Source organism: Schistocerca cancellata, chromosome 1 (assembly GCF_023864275.1).
Source record: "Schistocerca cancellata isolate TAMUIC-IGC-003103 chromosome 1, iqSchCanc2.1, whole genome shotgun sequence".
NCBI lineage: Eukaryota > Metazoa > Arthropoda > Insecta > Orthoptera > Acrididae > Schistocerca > Schistocerca cancellata.
Window position 1 is genome coordinate 762,324,277 of NC_064626.1, and position 19,681 is coordinate 762,343,957.

General features: G+C 38.3%; 1 protein-coding gene across 2 annotated transcripts in view; it reads right to left on the bottom strand.

The window, feature by feature from the left end:
- Window positions 1-11,938, bottom strand: part of LOC126186724 (PC4 and SFRS1-interacting protein-like) — a 49,809-nt gene extending 37,871 nt beyond the window's left edge. Inside the window, exons 1-2 of one of the 2 annotated variants that reach the window (XM_049928235.1) lie at window positions 11,864-11,938; window positions 11,192-11,334 (exon numbers count right to left, since the gene is read on the bottom strand). The gene's annotated coding sequence lies outside the window, so the exon portion shown is untranslated. Of the gene's footprint in view, window positions 1-11,191; window positions 11,335-11,775 lie in introns of both variants that reach the window. The other variant, XM_049928236.1, reaches the window with a different exon arrangement.
- Between the last annotated feature and the right edge of the window lie 7,743 nt (window positions 11,939-19,681).

Here is a 19,681-nt window from a genome sequence, read left to right on the forward strand (position 1 = left end):
CTCCATACAAGTTTATATTGATAGTATATCGGGGGTCTGACCACAAATCTAACATTAAAATTCCCCAGTTAGTTTCAAAACAAAAACAATCTCAAAACAGAAAAATCTTGAGCCCAGTGAAGTGACTGCACTGCTTGATTTCACAGAGAATAACATCTTTTTTGTCCATAGCATTGACCAAGGTTTTCACAGGGTAAACAGTCACACTGTGTAGCCCGTTTTATATTTGGTTGGAAATGAGCAAATACAACACAAAAGATCATACAATGTAAGCTTTCACGGCCAGTATTGTCTTCACTTAAAACTTCCAGGCTGATAGGCCGTGGTCGAAGTATAAAACTATCTCCTGACATTTCGTCTCCGACTGCGGGATACATACTCGGAGGTAAAGTGAGGAACTGCGAAGAGAACTCGAGGGAGCGCTGATTATATAAGCAGTACAGAGGGCGCCACAGTCGATCACGTGGCATCTGCTATGAGATTGTCTCTGGTGATGCCAACATTCTCGATTGAAAGTAATCTATCGTCACGCTTGCGGTGCAATGCAGACATCCAAGTTTTATCCAGTTTAACAACTTCATCTTTCCTGTTAAAATTATTACGATGTTTATCAATCTCGATAGCCTCTCTATACAAGCGTGCATAATAATGCGAGGTTTTTGATACGACACTTGTCTCGCTGAATTTTATTTCATGATCACATTCCTGGTAAACATGTTCCACTATGGCCGATTTATCCGTGTGACCCAGGCGGCAAATTCCTCTTATGTTCAACAAGACGGGTGTTCACACTTCTCTTTGTGGTACTGATGTAAACCTGTCCACAACTACAAGGAATTTTATATACCCCCGGTGCCTGTCCACAACTACAGGGAATTTTATATACCCCCGGTGTAGCCAAAGGGTGTCGTACATCTTTTGCCGACCTTAACAATTCTTTTATTTTCCTAGTGGGTTTGAAAGTAGTTTCCACCCCATACTTGCCTAAAACTTTCCCAATGCGATCTGTGACCTTACTAATGACCGGAAGAAAAACTTTGCCCTTGGGCGACTTGTTCGTCGTTGCTCCTGATTCTCTGCCTAGAGCGAAGTGTTCGACCTATATCCTTGCTGGAATAGCCATTCTTCACGAAAGTTGACCGTAGATGTTCAATCTCGTCTTTTAAATAAACAGGTTCACAAAGTTTGTACGCCCTGGCTATCAAAGTTTTCATTACACCTCTTTTTTGTCTAGGGTGGTGGTTTGAATCTTTATGCAGGTAACGATCAGTATGTGTGGGCTTTCTATACACCTTATGGCCCAACGTACCGTCCCGTCGTTTAATCACAGACACATCTAGAAAATTCAATTGCCCATTCCTTTCCATCTCCATAGTGAATTGGATATTCGGATTAATGCTGTTTAAATGTGTCAGGAAGGCATCCAACTCCTCTGCTCCGCGTGTCCATACTACATCGCTATGTCGATGACACGTTCATAGTTTCTTCCGTTCATTAGTAAGGTCACAGGTCGCATTGGGAAAGTTTTAGGCAAGTATGGGGTGGAAACTACTTTCAAACCCACTAGGAAGATAAAAGAATTTTTAAGGTCGGCAAAAGATGCACGACACCCTTTGGCTACACCGGGAGTATATAAAATTCCTTGTAGTTGTGGACAGATTTACATCGCTACCACAAAGAGAAGTGTGAACACCCGTCTTGTTGAACATAAGAGGAATTGCCGCCTGTATCACGGATAAATCGGCCGTAGCGGAACATGTTTACCAGGAAGGTGATCATGAAATAAAATTCAGCGAGACAAGTGTCATACCAAAAACCTCACATTATTATGCACACTTGTATGGAGAGGCTATCGAGATTGATAAACATCGTAATAATTTTAACAGGAAAGACGAAGGTGTTAAACTGGATAAAATTTGAATGTCAGCGATGCACCGCAAGCATGACGATCGATTACTTTCAATCGAGAATGTTGGCATCACCAAATACAATCTCACAGCCGACACCACATGATCGACTGTGGTGCCCTCTGTACTGCTTATATAATCAGCACTTCCCCGAGTTCTCTTCACAGTTCACCGCTTTACCTCAGAGGATGTCTCCCGCAGTCGGAGACGAAACGTCAGGACAGAGTTTTATACTTCGACCATGGCCTATCAGCCCGGAAGTTTTAAGTGAAGACAATACAAAAGGTTTTATATAATTACTGACACCCGTAGCTGATATTGTTGCAGTTCATCCCTTTTTGAGAAAATTTATGGAATTACTGAAACAAAAGTGACGAATCAAAGGAAAACTGCATATTTCAGTGATGTCTTTGCAAGCCAGCACAAAATTTTAACAATTTTAGCATTGACACCAAAATCTAAGTCTGAGCCAAACTTTTTTGCAACAAGTCATGCAAATCTGCACACTGTAATAAGAGACATTGTAAAAACAACTGGCTGGACACACTAGCCTACAGCATTCCTAGGGAAATCAAGTCTGCACTTCTTTGTACTCAAATTTGGTAAGTAGAAATTTAACAAAATTAATTTTTATGGAGAAGAAATGATTAGCCCGTGATTCTCAGAAAAAGTTTTTCTTTGCCAAAATATACGAACCAATGCAGAAGTTATGGTTTCAACACTACAACCAGTACAGAATTGCACACATGCTTGCATGACAACATGGTTGTGTGTTGGGGATGTTCGAGAAATATCATTTGATGCGAAACACATTTAATAAATTTTGTGTATACTTTTGGCCCTCTGGAGTTTCTTCACTTGGTAGTTCAAAACATACATGCTGGCTTCCTGATCAGCACATTTATCACAGATCTACTAGTGCCATTTACAACACTGCCAACAAGAGTTTCTCAGAACCAGTCATTACCAAAGTTGATGAAAATTTTAAGTCACTGCAGCACTAATACTGTGTTTTGTCATGTCAGTGATAGCATGGAGGCCATCAGGAACTGTCAACTCCGAAGGGCTTGGGTACCTTTATTAAACAACATACTTTTAGACTTGGCAACTAGTTTGGGTGTTAAGCCACTGCACAGTTTGAAGCAATACTGCAACTGAGCTGATAAATAATTTAAGGAAAAATAAATGTATATGAGTTGAGACAGTAGATAGCTCAGAGCAGACAAGAGGTCACCCACGACTCCTCTATCTCGGGAACCTGAGAAAGTGACTCCCCTTGTGGCAAGTCTCGGGTGGCAATCAGGCATGGCACCTTGGCAATGCTGATGCAGTTTCTTTTTAACTGGCAGTGGCAAAAGTTTCCATGGACCTGCACAAGATTTTAATTCTACTGTGACTGACAACTACTTTAAAAATCCAATGATTCCTGATACTCTAAAATATTTCCGTAAGAAATTTTACCGTATAGGCCCTAACCAATGAAAAAAGCATCCATGGAAACCTGGTATTGCAAACAGAAAAAGATGCTCTTCCAAATGGTAGTTAACCCAAGTATGGATGAGGTATCCCTTCAGTGATAAAAGGACTCAAAATTCACTATTGCAGCAAATCTGTTCAAAGGTACTTTCACATCTGTTTATTTCAATAATAATGAGCCCAAAAGTGCTAAAACAAGTTTTATAGGCTAGTCAGCCTAACTAGAAAATAAGTCACTAAAGGAGAAGTTTCAAAACCAACCACAAACAGGAATCTAGCTACTTTCATTACAAAATTTCTTGGCAACTTTAGGTTCCACTTGGACCAAAACTAGGGACCCAAATAAAACTTCCCAATAATGTACAAATGCACTGTTCCACTATCCTGCCATGTTTTGCATCTTTTCCACTATTATTTGCTGTCTTACAGCAGTTCAAAGGTATTAAAGTTCTGTTACACTGATCCAACATTTCTAGGCTCTTCACTTATGAGATCCCTCCTCACAAAGCATTTGGAAACTAGAAATTTGTAAATCATCTCATTTAGCAAAAGTACACACCAAATTTGAACAAAATCTTATGGAGTCAAGTGCAGACTATCTCAAATAAGCCAACCTGATACAAAATCACACAGTATGCTACTTTCTGACTACAATTAGAACTGGAAGCTTAACCACAGTCTATATTTTGTGTAGCAAATAACCAACCCACAAAAACATTAAGTTACCATATGTGAGGAAGAATAATGTTATGAAATATATTAAGAGTGACTTTCTACTGTAGGGTTGAGGCACCACTTCTGGCTATCATACAGACAATTCACAACAGGCTTTATGTTTGCTCCAGGAAAGAAGTTCACACATCACTTTATAAAAATCATTTCTATCGTTTCGAAGTATGTATACTACGACTATGTAATAAACCTTCCAAGTTTTATAGAAAAAAAATTGAAATCAGAATGGTTTATTTCCCCATTTTGCCCCACAAACTAGTTATGGCCAGACATTTACCCACTGTTTGCTGAAAAGTGATTTGTTCTTTATACAAGCACTTAAGAAAAATGTATTAAGTAGATACAAGTTACAGCAACTGATTGGAATTGAAAAATAATTAACAGAAGCATTTTAATGATTGGCCTAAGGCATTGTAATGACTGGTCTAGAAGCAATCTACAATTAATTCTCCTTTACGAGCCAGAAAAATAAGCAAGTTTTCAACCACATTAAAAAGTCTGTCAGGGTCATGTCACATGACATTCAGTTCGTTCCTGGAACCAATTTCTTACTTTTCCTGCTGTTATTGTATCTCTAATCCCATTAACATTCAGCAGCTTTGTGTTACTAAGCTCTGCTTCTCTTCAGAATGACAATCACTTTCTGCAGATAGATTGTGTGCAATGCAGCCTTAGAATTTCGCAAAATCTGTTTCTTCAATACCTTCCTGCATATATACATCACGATTTTCATTAGAAACTGGAAACCCCATCTCTGAACCATCCAGAGCCAAGCGCAGCAACTTTTTTCCTCCCAAGACAGAATGTGGGCCACAGTGCCCAACAGATTTTCATGGAGATCTATCAGAAATCTTATTTCTTTAATGTACTTGGAGCATTGTACAACTTTGTTGTAGAAGCAACCTTCATTCCCTAAACAATAGCCTTCCTGTGCATTTTTCACTTCACTGGGAGAATACTGAAATTTTTTGTGTTGACTCAAAAACCTTTAGTTAAAAATGTTATATTTTTATAATTCATGTGGAATATTTTATTATGCTACAAGCACAGATAAATTATGAGATGCTCAGGCTAGACTTAATTATGCCTATCTTGAAATAAAAAAGTAACAATTATTTTAAATACGTCTACTTAAAATCAGCCTACTTAGAATGCAGAGCAAATTTGTTGGTCTGTTATAGATGTACTGTAAACTTTTTTTTTTGGTCAAGTGAAAAAATGGGATACAACCCATCAGCTTCGACTGCCGTCATCGTGGTTTACTCTTAGAAATGAATGTCTATTTTCAAGCCATGGATAATAAATTGGTTACCTTCTGCAGTGAGGCGTCACTATTGTAAATTGAACTAAAGTGTTTCTAAAAGACAGGGCTGGACGTTGTATATGGCACAATTGTCACCTCTTATCAGAGTGACCGTGTATGGCATTATCCATATCACTTCAGGCAGAGGGGTTACCTTCAGTCTCTGATGTTATTGAATTTAGCATATGTTAAAATTCATAAGAAACATTTTTTTTCTTTTCTCAAAAAAATACCTGCCCGGAGACACAGGCCTCCAAAGATGTCACTGGAAACACCATTTTGAAAATGCGAATTTTGGAAGAAATTTTAGAATGCTGTATCCCTGTAACAATTCTAGATATTTTGTTGGGGTTTTTTTTATTTGAAAGATAATTGCTTCATGATAACATAGAAATCCTCCATTTGGACTTACCCATCAAAGTTCTTTTACTATAGCATTCTGAACTTCTTTATAATTTACGGATTTTTTTCAAAAATTATAATCTGTAAAATTTTTATTTTTTTCTGTTGATTAGTACCACATTACATTCCCTGAAAAGGAGAGCTTCCATTTTTAAGCTGGACAGGTTTTATTTTAAAAAATCATTTTTTTTAGCTTTCAAGGGTCATGTATGTCTTCACTGAAGCTGTTTCTTGCTAATTTCTTTGTTGCAATGTTTGTATCTATTGTCTTTGTGGCCGTTATTTCTTTTTTTCACTTTATGGCAGTTATTTCTTTTCACTTTGTTGTAGTTTCTTGTCATTCTCTTTGTTGTGGTTGTTCATTGTTGGTTTTCTTATTGTAGTTGTTCAATACTAAGTTGTCCACTGAAGAGGCTTCTATGAAATCTGAGACCATCCAGTGAGTTCTGTGTTTTTGTGAGGAATTTGCCAGTTGGGACAGTTCCAGTGTGTTTTGAGAAAAGGACTGTTTGACATGTCCTCTGACTGGGGCCACAGGAGAGTGAAGTGTGCTAACTATTTACATATCCATAAAAGAAACGAAAAACAGACTGTTCAGATTGGGAATAAGTGTTCATTTGAAGACTATTTCAAAGTGAAGATGTTTCCAGTGACAACTTTTTCGTGTTCTAAATGTTTTGACAAAATAACAACAATGACAGTATGTGAACAAGGTGAAGCCTTCATGGTGCAGATTTTGCATCAATAGAGGAAGAATTAAATACCCTGAATAAGTCAACTACAGATGTATGTGTTAGTCCTGTTAAGAAACGGTGGTCAGTGAAGAAGAGTCATGAGCTCTATGCATCAAGAAAGCACAGAGAAATCACTAGAGCTATCGATGAATAGACTACAGCAAAACTGACCACAGTCTTCAAAGTAGAAATTCCATCTTCAGAAGAAAATGAACCAAAGCACTCTTGCACCTCTTGCTAGGAATTTTTCACAAATATCAATTCAGCTCTTTAATACTGTGCATCCTACAGTGAAAAGGTGCAAGTTTTAACTATTATTCCAGAAACATTTTCAAAGAAAATTTTGAACCACATTCCATAAGTATCAAAGACATGTTACACAATTTAAGAAATGTGAGATCTGTAAAAGGAGTCTGGAAGACCAGATCCCTATTCTGGTCATCCTGTAGAAGCAGCTCAAGTTCAAACAGTGCAGTCATTTTATCAGGAAGATAAATGGGACCGTTCTCGCCAGTGTGCCAACAAAAAAGACACTACAACTGTAACAGCTGAAGGTCAAAAAGTTGCGAAAGTGAAGAGGTAAATGACTTGCAGTATTACAGAAACTTTTGCAGTTTATAAGAGCAACAATAGAACTTCACACATTGGAAGATCAAAATTTCATGCACTACGACCTAACTGAGCAACTCCGCACCCACCTAGAGATGTCTGTTTATGTGTGTACTGCGTGAATTTTGAACTTTGTGTGGTAACTTTGAAGAACTTGCTGGAGCACGTGACATATGACATCTTGGTTGGGCGCGTGAAGTCATTGGTAGTCTGTGAAGTAAATCAAAATACTTTGTTGTTTCAAGAATGTGGTGACTGCCCTGGAAAGGGAGGACTGTCTTTACAGACACTTGGCCTGGAAGACATAGCAGATAACTCTGCAAAAACTACATAGCAACATAGGAGGAAAATAAACTACTTAAAAACCTGTTGCCTTTGACAGTTTCATTGATGAACTTGATATTTGGTCAGTGAAATCAGTAACACTACAGCACCATGATTTTTCTGAGAACTGGTCTGTAACTCTCCCACAAGAAGTACAAGGGTATCACTAGAGTAATGACCAGATTTCAGTTTTTACAGGAGTGAAATATTTTCAAAGCAAGACCAAAAGTGTTGCAGTTATAAGTGATGAAAGGACCTTTTTTACTAGCAATGTGCAAAATTCAAGTGCAAACAGGGGCAGAGAAGATCATTTCTGATTGTGCTCCTAGTCATTTTAAGAATCATTACCAGCTGTCTGAAGTGAGCAAGTCGCTTGTGCCAACTGACTGGCTATACAGTGCTACTGGTCACAAGAAAGGACCTTGTGATGGTGTAGGAGGCGGCTTGCTGGAGCACAATGTTATAAAACAATCTTTCCGGACCAAATACAGCTGCGATTCAGAATGCTGAGGATTTTAAGAGAGCCAAGAAATCTTACACACAGCCCTCGTTCTTTTGTCCAAAGAGGAAATCTAAGAATTCCTTGAGTAGAAAAAGAATAGACCAAACAAACTACTACTGTGAAAGGAATTCAGAAGACACATTTTTGGACTCAAAGTGATGGGCAAACTCATATTGCATGCCATTTAAAGAGCAAGATGGAAGAAATTTCGTTTGTTCAGCCAATACCTCAGAAACAGCAGGATAATATTCAGATTCACAACATGAGAAGAGTGATTTTCGTGGCACGTAGGTATGACAGGTGGATTGCAGAGATTATATAAACCAGTTACGAGTTAAATGAAATTGCAGTGAACTTTATGCTACCACATGGACCAGCTGCTAGATACAGGTTTCCAGCTGAAGGACAGCAACAACACCATCAGCGCTCACTTCCCGTTCACAATGTTCTGAAGACTTTAGTGCTCCAATTCCTATTGGTTCAAAAGGAAGGTACCACTCTACATCAAGGGAAGATACCGAAGCAGTGGAACACACTTAGTTCATTGACTGGCTAATTTCAGTACAGAACAGAATGCACAGAAGTTGTATAAATTGAAACCTGTAAGTTTTTGGACCTTTCACACATTTTGGAACCATTTAAAATGCTTGAAAAAATGAATCTCTTATCTTTCAAAACAAAAAATAATGTTAAATAAGGCTAGCTTTTGATTTTTATGAGCCTGTTATGTGATAAAGATTTTATGTATGGCAAAAAATTCAATTGTTCATAAAACCTGTTCAACCTGAAAGTGGAAGCTCTCCTTTTCAGGAAACAGAACTATATGGTACTAATGAACAGAAAAAAAAAAAATTTCAAATTTTATGGCTTGGAATTTTTGAAAAAATCCATAAATCAGAAAGTTCAGAAATCTATAGTAATAGAACTTTGACAGATAAGCCCAAATGGAGGATTTCTTTGTAATCTTAAAGCAATTATTTTTCAAATAAAAGACACAACAAAATATCTAGAACTGTTCCAGAGATACAGCATTTTAAATTTTTTTCCAAAATTTGAATCTTCAAAATGGTATGGGCAGTGTCATCTTTGTAGGGCTGTATCTCCGAGCAGAAATTTTTTGGGACAAAACAAAAAATGTGTTCATTACTTAGTTCTTCACTTTGACATATGCCAAATTCAATAACATCCGAGACTATGAAGGTAAAATTTTTTCCTAGCCTGCCTTAATTGATATGGACGATGCCGTATGACTTGCACTTTTACTAATTTAAATCATTTGTTCGTTACAATTCATTCAAAGCGAGTGAGGTATTTTAGAAGAATTTTCTCATTATGTACAATTTTTACTTTTTGATTTTCATTTGTAGGTATCTATTTGTCTATTCCCATCAATATGGAAGACTTGAAGCAGGGTTTGTCACCTGCAGCACGGAATCCAAATTTTTCAGTTGTCTCTTTTTTCACCTACACTAGCACTAGTATTACTACAATTCTTTTCAGTCAATACTAGTTCTATCGAAGGTGAAACAACCAGCATACGAAAAATTTGTATCCCATACTTCATTTGACCTATACAGGTCAACTGAAGAATAGGATACTAGTACCAGCAAAGATGAAAAATGCAACATAAATAACATTGGCATCCTATACTTCAGTTTAACTATGAAGGATCTTAAGTTGACATACAAAGTCAACAGAAGAATGGGATACAAATTTTATGTATGTTGCCAATTTTCATCTTCGCTACCGCTAGTATTCTACTTCGGTCAACTGAAGTACGGGAGAAAAATTTTACCGTTCGCCATCACAACTACCTATGATAATTTTCAGTTGATATTGTCAGTATCAAAGGTGAAACAAAATTTGTATTTGTACAGGTCAACTGAAGTATAGGATAGAATTTGACAAGTGTCACTTTTATTCACTTTCACATACTTCAACTGAGGTACAAGGCTGCCAATGTTACGTACATCGATTTTTTACGTCTTACTAGCACTAGTATCCTACTCTACAGTTGGCAAATATAGGTCATCTGAAGTATGGGATACATATTTTGGTCTTTCACCTTAGCTAGTACTAATATCAACTGAAGAATAGGGCACTAGTAGTAGCAGAGGCGGAAAAAATCAACACCTGTAAAATTTGAATAGCATACTTCAGTTGACCTACACAGGTCATCTACATATGTTAAAATTGTATCCCGTACTGCAGCTGAAGTTCAGGATACAACTCATATGCCAACTGAGATATTCAATGCTTGTGTTACCTCTGCCCTCTTTTTTTTTTGCACTAGTATCCTACTCTTTAGTTGAGCATAGGAAATTTAAGAATAGGATACCAGGGTGCCTAGAAGTGATGTACTTAATATTATACCCAAAATATGAATGTACATGACATGTCCATTTGTTTGCTCAGTCCTGCATTCCTTTGTTTCTCAACATCCATCACTCTGTTAAATCCATGCAATACATCCTCTGTGGTAACTTCTGATGTCATTGGTCAAAACTGACAGGTCTTATCCCAGTCCTCAGTAATGCCCCGTTTTGTAAGTGGTCAAAAATAAGACACACATCTACATATAGCCACAAACGCAGCCATAACAGAGAACCAAGAGGCAAAATCTGTATCCGTTAAAGGCCATGAAGTTTAACAACATATAATCCTTCACCTTACCTCGCAAGAGATTAACTCTCTTCGGATGTTTTACTTCAAAATGTGGAATACGAAAAACGGTTATATGTTGCTTAAAGAAAAACCTTTAACAGGCCTTAACACAGAAGTAGGACTCCGAACAAGAACAAAGAAATGCTCCTATATCTAACAGCACATTTCATGTCTATAATACGCTAATTACGGCAGCGTCCAAAACTGGAACATTGACCCTAATTCTTCTTTGTGAACTACTAAAATGGAAATCCCTAATGTTAAACAATATACAGCATAGGGCCATCTACTAAATCTGCAAGCAATGGAACAGAAACTGATTACTTCTGCAATAAAAACGCCGACATATTCAAACAGCATAGAAATTCTCTACTTAAATAGTTCACAAAGATATCAGATATATTAAAAAATCAAACGTATTTAACAGATTACAATTCCTTTAGATTGTAGGTACACTAAATTTACAATTTAACAACAAAGTTCCAACAAGTGCTTACCAGGAAAAAAATAATTTGACTCCACAAATATATTAACGTACCTCCAAAATGTCAGTATCAAAACGTGCGGCTGTATCGGCGCACACCAGTCGCGATACTTCCACCAGCTCTTTTTAAGACAATTCGCCAGCTTTCACCATAATTGAACACGTTGCAGTTCAAGGAAGACCAAGGAGTCTAACCACTGCAACACAAATTTTGGTACCATTAACGCATCGCGAAAGTAACGATCAATTCAATATCATATTACACAAGAATACAATTCTGTAGGGCGTTCTTCCATATCAATAATGATATCTTCTGAAGTAACCACACAAATATCTTCAAGTTTCACAGCACGCAAGCTCGTTTCCAAAAACTTAACACTCGCAACCACTATGCCGAATAAAGATTAAAGCGACAAATTACAAAGTAAAATTTTAGCTTCTTCTAGCACAACACGCCTACAGAAACATACTAAATTCATCTACAACATTAACTGTGGTAACTGTTCTTAAACTGGAGCGTCTTTTTGCTGACATCTCAGTCCCACTGCCATTTTTACAATTACTCAAAAAAGTGGAGAACAAATCATTACAATAGGTTTCACACAATTCACATTACAAATATCCACAACACAACCCACTAAGCATTACTGTGTTCGTTTCCTATGATCAGCAATGACGTGACTTTTTGGAGCAAAAATAACTTCACAAAACACTAAATCTCCTCACCTAATTCAAATAACTCTTCCAATGCTACTATTACTCACAACCAAAGTGCGCCAAAATGTCTCACCGGTAACAAAGACAACAGAATAGAAAGATAAAACTATACTCTGAAAGGTCGTAGTTGAACACGATTAAAAAGAAATTGTGTGTGACAAGAAGAACGGCAAATAAAAGAGTACCTTTTGCAACTCAAAGGAAATCAATTACATTAATAAACGTCAAAAAATTATAAGTTTCTTCGATAAGAAAATAACTACATCTTCCTCGACGACTTTACAAAATATCAATGGGCAACTGAAATAATTTACAAGCATATATGCATATACAAATTAAAAAAACAGGAACCTATTCCATAAGTAAATTAAATAAATAGGTGTATTCCGTTACCCCCCCATGAACCATGGACCTTGCCGTTGGTGGGGAGGCTTGCGTGCCTCAGCGATACAGATGGCCGTACCGTAGGTACAACCACAACGGAGGGGTATCTGTTGAGAGGCCAGACAAACGTGTGGTTCCTGAAGAGGGGCAGCAGCCTTTTCAGTAGTTGCAAGGGCAACAGTCTGGATGATTGACTGATCTGGCCTTGTAACAATAACCAAAACGGCATTGCTGTGCTGGTACTGCGAACGGCTGAAAACAAGGGGAAACTACGGCCGTAATTTTTCCCGAGGGCATGCAGCTTTACTGTATGATTAAATGATGATGGCGTCCTCTTGGGTAAAATATTCCGGAGGTAAAATAGTCCCCCATTCGGATCTCCGGGCGGGGACTACTTAAGAGGATGTCGTTATCAGGAAAAAGAAAACTGGCGTCCTACGGATCGGAGCGTGGAATGTCAGATCCCTTAATCGGGCAGGTAGGTTAGAAAATTTAAAAAGGGAAATGGATAGGTTAAAGTTAGATATAGTGGGAATTAGTGAGGTTCGGTGGCAGGAGGAACAAGACTTCTGGTCAGGTGACTACAGGGTTATAAACACAAAGTCAAATAGGGGTAATGCAGGATTAGGTTTAATAATGAATAGGAAAATAGGAATGCGGGTAAGCTATTACAAACAGCATAGTGAAAGCATTATTGTGGCCAAGATAGACACGAAGCCCACGCCTACTACAGTAGTACAAGTTTATATGCCAACTAGCTCTGCAGATGACGAAGAAATTGAAGAAATGTATGATGATATAAAAGAAATTATTCAGATAGTGAAGGGAGACGAAAATTTAATAGTCATGGGTGACTGGAATTCGAGTGTAGGAAAAGGGAGAGAAGGAAACGTAGTAGGTGAATATGGATTGGGGCTAAGAAATGAAAGAGGAAGCCGTCTGGTAGAATTTTGCACAGAGCACAACTTAATCATAGCTAACACTTGGTTTAAGAATCATGATAGAAGGTTGTATACATTGAAGAACCCTGGAGATACTAAAAGGTATCAGATAGATTATATAATGGTAAGACAGAGATTTAGGAATCAGGTTTTAAATTGTAAGACATTTCCAGGGGCAGATGTGGACTCTGACCACAATCTATTGGTTATGACCTGTAGATTAAAACTGAAGAAACTGCAAAAAGGTGGGAATTTAAGGAGATGGGACCTGGATAAACTGAAAGAACCAGAGGTTGTAGAGAGTTACAGGGAGAGCATAAGGGAACAATTGACAGGAATGGGGGAAAGAAATACAGTAGAAGACGAATGGGTAGCTTTGAGGGATGAAGTAGTGAAGGCAGCAGAGGATCAAGTAGGTAAAAAGACGAGGGCTAGTAGAAATCCTTGGGTAACAGAAGAAATATTGAAATTAATTGATGAAAGGAGAAAATATAAAAATGCCGTTAATGAAGCAGGCAAAAAGGAATACAAACGTCTCAAAAATGAGATAGACAGGAAGTGCAAAATGGCTAAGCAGGGATGGCTAGAGGACAAATGTAAGGATGTAGAGGCTTATCTCACTAGGGGTAAGATAGATACTGCCTACAGGAAAATTAAAGAGACCTTTGGAGATAAGAGAACCACTTGTATGAATATCAAGAGCTCAGATGGAAACCCAGTTCTGAGCAAAGAAGGGAAAGCAGAAAATATATAGAGGGTCTGTACAAGGGCGATGTACTTGAGGACAATAATATGGAGATGGAAGAGGATGTAGAAGAAGATGAAATGGGGGATACGATACTGCGTGAAGAGTTTGACAGAGCACTGAAAGACCTGAGTCGAAACAAGCCCCCCGGAGTAGACAACATTCCATTGGAACTACTGACGGCCTTGGGAGAGCCAGTCCTGACAAAACTCTACCATCTGGTGAGCAAGATGTATGAAACAGGCGAAATACCCTCAGACTTCAAGAAGAATATAATAATTCCAATCCCAAAGAAAGCAGGTGTTGATAGATGTGAAAATTACCGAACAATCAGTTTAATAAGCCACAGCTGCAAAATACTAACACGAATTCTTTACAGACGAATGGAAAAACTGGTAGAAGCCGACCTCGGGGAAGATCAGTTTGGATTCCGTAGAAATACTGGAACACGTGAGGCAATACTGACCTTACGACTTATCTTAGAAGAAAGATTAAGGAAAGGCAAACCTACGTTTCTAGCATTTGTAGACTTAGAGAAAGCTTTTGACAATGTTGACTGGAATACCCTCTTTCAAATTCTAAAGGTGGCAGGGGTAAAATACAGGGAGCGAAAGGCTATTTACAATTTGTACAGAAACCAGATGGCAGTTATAAGAGTCGAGGGACATGAAATGGAAGCAGTGGTTGGGAAGGTAGTAAGACAGGGTTGTAGCCTCTCCCCGATGTTATTCAATCTGTATATTGAGCAAGCAGTAAAGGAAACAAAAGAAAAATTCGGAGTAGGTATTAAAATCAATGGAGAAGAAATAAAAACCTTGAGGTTTGCCGATGACATTGTAATTCTGTCAGAGACAGCAAAGGACTTGGAAGAGCAGTTGAATGGAATGGATAGCGTCTTGAAAGGAGGATATAAGATGAACATCAACAAAAGCAAAACGAGGATAATGGAATGTAGTCGAATTAAGTCGGGTGATGCTGAGGGAATTAGATTAGGAAATGAGACACTTAAAGTAGTAAAGGAGTTTTGCTATTTGGGGAGCAAAATAACTGATGATTGTCGAAGTAGAGAGGATATAAAATGTAGACTGGCAATGGCAAGGAAAGCATTTCTGAAGAAGAGAAATTTGTTAACATCGAGTATAGATTTAAGTGTCAGGAAGTCATTTCTGAAAGTATTTGTATGGGGTGTAGCCATGTATGGAAGTGAAACATGGACGGTAAATAGTTTGGACAAGAAGAGAATAGAAGCTTTCGAAATGTGGTGCTACAGAAGAATGCTGAAGCTTAGATGGGTAGATCACATAACTAATGAGGAGGTATTGAATAGGATTGGGGAGAAGAGAAGTTTGTGGCACAACTTGACCAGAAGAAGGGATCGGTTGGTAGGACATATACTGAGGCATCAAGGGATCACCAATTAAGTATTGGAGGGCAGCGTGGAGGGTAAAAATCGTAGGGGGAGACCAAGAGATGAATACACTAAGCAGATTCAGAAGGATGTAGGTTGTAGTAGGTACTGGGAGATGAAGAAGCTTGCACAGGATAGAGTAGCATGGAGAGCTGCATCAAACCAGTCTCAGGACTGAAGACCACAACAACAACATATTCCGTTACAATTATATAGTGCTCCAAGATACGCTGAGGGAGGTAAATCCTGTACTGTACATTACATTGACACACAGACACCCATACATATGAATCCTCCCACCATTTCCTTTAAGGGGAGCCGGATGTGGTAAAATCCAAAAAACTACGATTTTTTTTTTGCTACCGAAAATTAATTGGAACATTCCTCTTTAATGTAAACTTTGAATTATTGTTCTACTCGCCCTAGAAGTGGAGTTATCAACATTTTCCCCCATGCCTGCAGAGGAAATGGGCGGCCGCTGAATGCATCTAACACCCTCTCGTGACTTCCTGGCGAACTGCTCGGCCTCACGGCCTGTTACGCATACAGCGCCTTATGATACGCATACAGCGAGTGTGCAAGGGTTGGCTACATTGTTTTCTGTGACAAATGAAGCGCTAAGAGTGCGGAACATCGTCACTTTGCTGTTTACCGTTTCGAATTAGTTCAGTGTTGCGCCTGTTGTTGGTAGTGTTATACTTCTTGTGTAAAGTGTTGTTCTGGTTACGATGCCACGTTTTAGTAACCGTGTATATAAGAAGAGGAAGAACGTAGGGAAAATAAAATTAACACTAATACCAAGTTGCGATACTACAATTACTGAAACAGTGTGTTCTTCTGCTAAACAACACATGGCCGGCCATAACCCTGTGACATCTTCTAGCAAGAAGCTGACTGGTGGAAGTGACAGATTTCGTGAATATGTTAGTGACAGTGATGATATTAACGAAGTACTGAATATTGGATTATTATCTTCTGTGCTGAAAGAAAGTGTTCTGTGCAAAATGTGTTCAAGTGTAAGAGTGGGGCTAGAGATAACAAAGCACTTTGGTTTAGCTTGTGAGATGAAGATAATCTGTGCATGATGCAAGTATCAAGTGACTTTCTACAATTCACATGCCAGTCTCTTTGGTGAAGACGGAAGATCTAGAGTGTTTGATGTGAATGTTCAACTTGTGTATGGTCTTCGATCCATTGGAAAAGGGTCTGCTGCTAGTAAACTGTTTTGTGGTATTATGAACTTGCCATCGCCTCCAAGCAAATTTGGGTACTACTGTGAACTGGTGGGATCCTCTGTTGAAGATGTGGCTTTGAAAACCATGAAGGAAGCAGTGGAGGAATCTGTAGAAATGAACGGTGGTTCTAGGGATTTGGTAGTGGCATTAGATGGTTCCTGGCAAAAGAGGGGTCATAAATCCGTCAATAGGGTTGTAACTGCTACTTGTGGTGATAGTGCAAAAGTGATAGATGTTGCAATATTATCAAAACATTGTAGGTGCAAAAATAAAATCAAAGGAGAGCACAGTGGAACCTGTGAGGCAAATTTTAGTGGATCAGGTGGAGCAATGGAAGTGGATGGAGTGAAACAAATTTTTGAACGTTCAGTTCCCTGATACAACATTAGGTGCAAATACTCCCTTGGGGATGGTGACTCCAAAGGTTTCAAGACTATAGAGGAACTGAAACCATATGGAAATGAATTTGTAGTTGAAAAGTTGGAATGCATTGGGCATGTACAAAAGCGTATGGGTGCACGGCTTCGAAGGCTCAAACAAAGTTTGGGTTCAAGTAAGCTCAGTGATGGAAAGACAATAGGAGGGAGAGGCAGGCTTACTGATGAGGTGATTGAACGTCTACAGAGATACTATGGGTATGCTATAAGGCAAAATACTAGTAATGTTAGTGACATGCGAAAAGCAGTGTGGGTGTTGTTCCTTCATAATGCCTCTTCCACTGAATACCCTCAACACAGCCTGTGCCCAAAGGATTCCCGGTGCAAATATAATGCAAAAAAGGACTATGATCACAAACATGGTTTGCCAGCAGCTGTGATAAATGCAATAAAACCAATTTTTCATGACTTAGCACAGCCAGAATTGTTACACAAATGTCTACACGGAAAGACGCAGAATCCTAATGAGAGCATAAACAATTTGATTTGGAAAGTGATTCCTAAAAGGGTGTTTGTAAGCATAAAAACACTACACTTTGGCATTTATGATGCAATAGCAACCTACAACCAAGGGAACAGTGTGAAGTTTTGAAGGCATTAGGATTGACAGAGAAAGGGTAAGAGGAGCAGAAAGAAGAGAAAGGCATATGAAGTATGATGGAACAACAGGCCAGAGAAGATGACAGAAGAGGAAGCTTTTGGAGGATGAAGAAGAAGACCCTGATAATCCATCCTATAGTGCAGGAATGTATTGAGAAACTACGATAGCCATTTCCCATAAATTAGAATTTTTCGAATATAAGGAACATCCACTCAAGCTAGAGAGATGAAATTTTTATACAGCACTCCTAGTGGTCAAACTTACACTGTGACACAACCATTAGGCAATATGTTCAGTAGTTTCATTTGAGTTTCATTATAAAGCAATTATTTGTAAAAAAATTTGGGTCATTAATAAAAAAATAATTGGAAGGAAACTAGAAAAGATACTCCAAAATCCCTCTGTCATAACTCCAATACTAAACCACTCCATATGTAAAAAAATTCAATTTTTTCTATTTGGTAGTTTATGCAGAAATGTTCCTCAAACTTAGTGATTTTAACATGGGCTGCATAGGCACCTCCGGCTCCCCTTAAGGACCAGAGTTTCTACAGGCGAGATCGGACTTCCTACTTGCATAGTTCTCACGATCCAGTTAAGTGTGGAAACATAAATTCAATTGTGTAAGTTTCGACATAAGAAACATTAACGAAGAGAAAACGAAACTCCCCAAATGGTCGAAACGAAAATAAGTTCCTTCTAAAAATAATTTGTGTGCTCAAAGACGATAACAAAAGATGTATCGTCCATGAGATTCTGCAGATGCTATTAAGTGAACTTGCTTTCATTTTGCATTTGCCCTTTCGACAGTAAGTTATACGTCTTGAACCATTTATTCATGTGTCTGCATTGTTAACATCACGGTCAAAAAATGAGATTTCCCTTCAACAGCATTAATAAATACTTAGTAAAGTGGAAAATGTAAAGTTAAAACAAGACCCTCATTCTAGCAAACCGAAATTCGCTTCAACCACTGAATACTATTAGCGCACGTGTCACAGGAACATTTCAGTATCACAACGTATTCAGAGATATTGTAGCCTCGCTCGTCTTTGAATGGCATGCACCTATAGCAAATGCCACACTTCGATGTCACTTCACTACTGCACAACTTTCTCTTGAAAGGCCCCCCACACACTGTAGTCTGAAATCTCTGAGGCAAGACAGAATGAAAGTGACATATTGAGGCTGTACAATAACTATCTTTATTTATTTATTTATTTGCACTTACTGTCCTTGAACGCCCTTAAATCAATGTTCAAATTAAAGGATCCGCTACTGTACTATGTTTTACTTTAACAGCCTGCAGAGCCCAGTGATACGGAAAGTTAATATCGTTCAGGAGTTTGTAGCAGAAGCCTCATGAACCGTAGATCGACTTCAACTGCTTTCGCATTCTTCTATTACAATTGGCTTCTCGCCATTCAGCATTATTCCTTCCATCGTGAGTTTGAAGCCTACAAACTGACTGTCAGCCCCAACATATTCACATTGTTCTAACTTCAACATCATTCCAGCCTTTCTTAGAGTTACGAGCACCTCTTCCAGTAACTTAAAACCTTCTATCAATGACGCTAGGGCTATCAAAATTTCAGCAGCATAAATTGAGAGTTTTCGCATCAGATTAGCTTGGCTCAGTAATCCAACGAATACTGGAATTGAAACTGTTTGCCCAAATGGCATTCTCTCTAACTATAATTGTGTTCAGTTTAAGCGCATCTAAAATAATTCTCACTAGCTTATCTCTATTTTTCAGACACTATGGGACACCTACAGAGTCCCATTCCATCTTTTTATTTAAGCTAATATGCATTACATCTCCATCCACAAGTGTAATAGGTTATGAGTTTACCTTGATTCGATCACGTGGCACAACTTTCTGCTTATACTCGAAATACACCACTTCAAAATGTTTTTCCGAAAACATTATCATACCTACTTTGTAACCCCAGTAGTGCTTCTTTTTGCACTGCTGTTAAATCATTAACTGTCTTGATATTACTCATGACTTGTACCCTTGTGCTCTGTGCACCACATCTGTCCTTGATCTTCTCCACTTTGCAACTCAAAAGTATG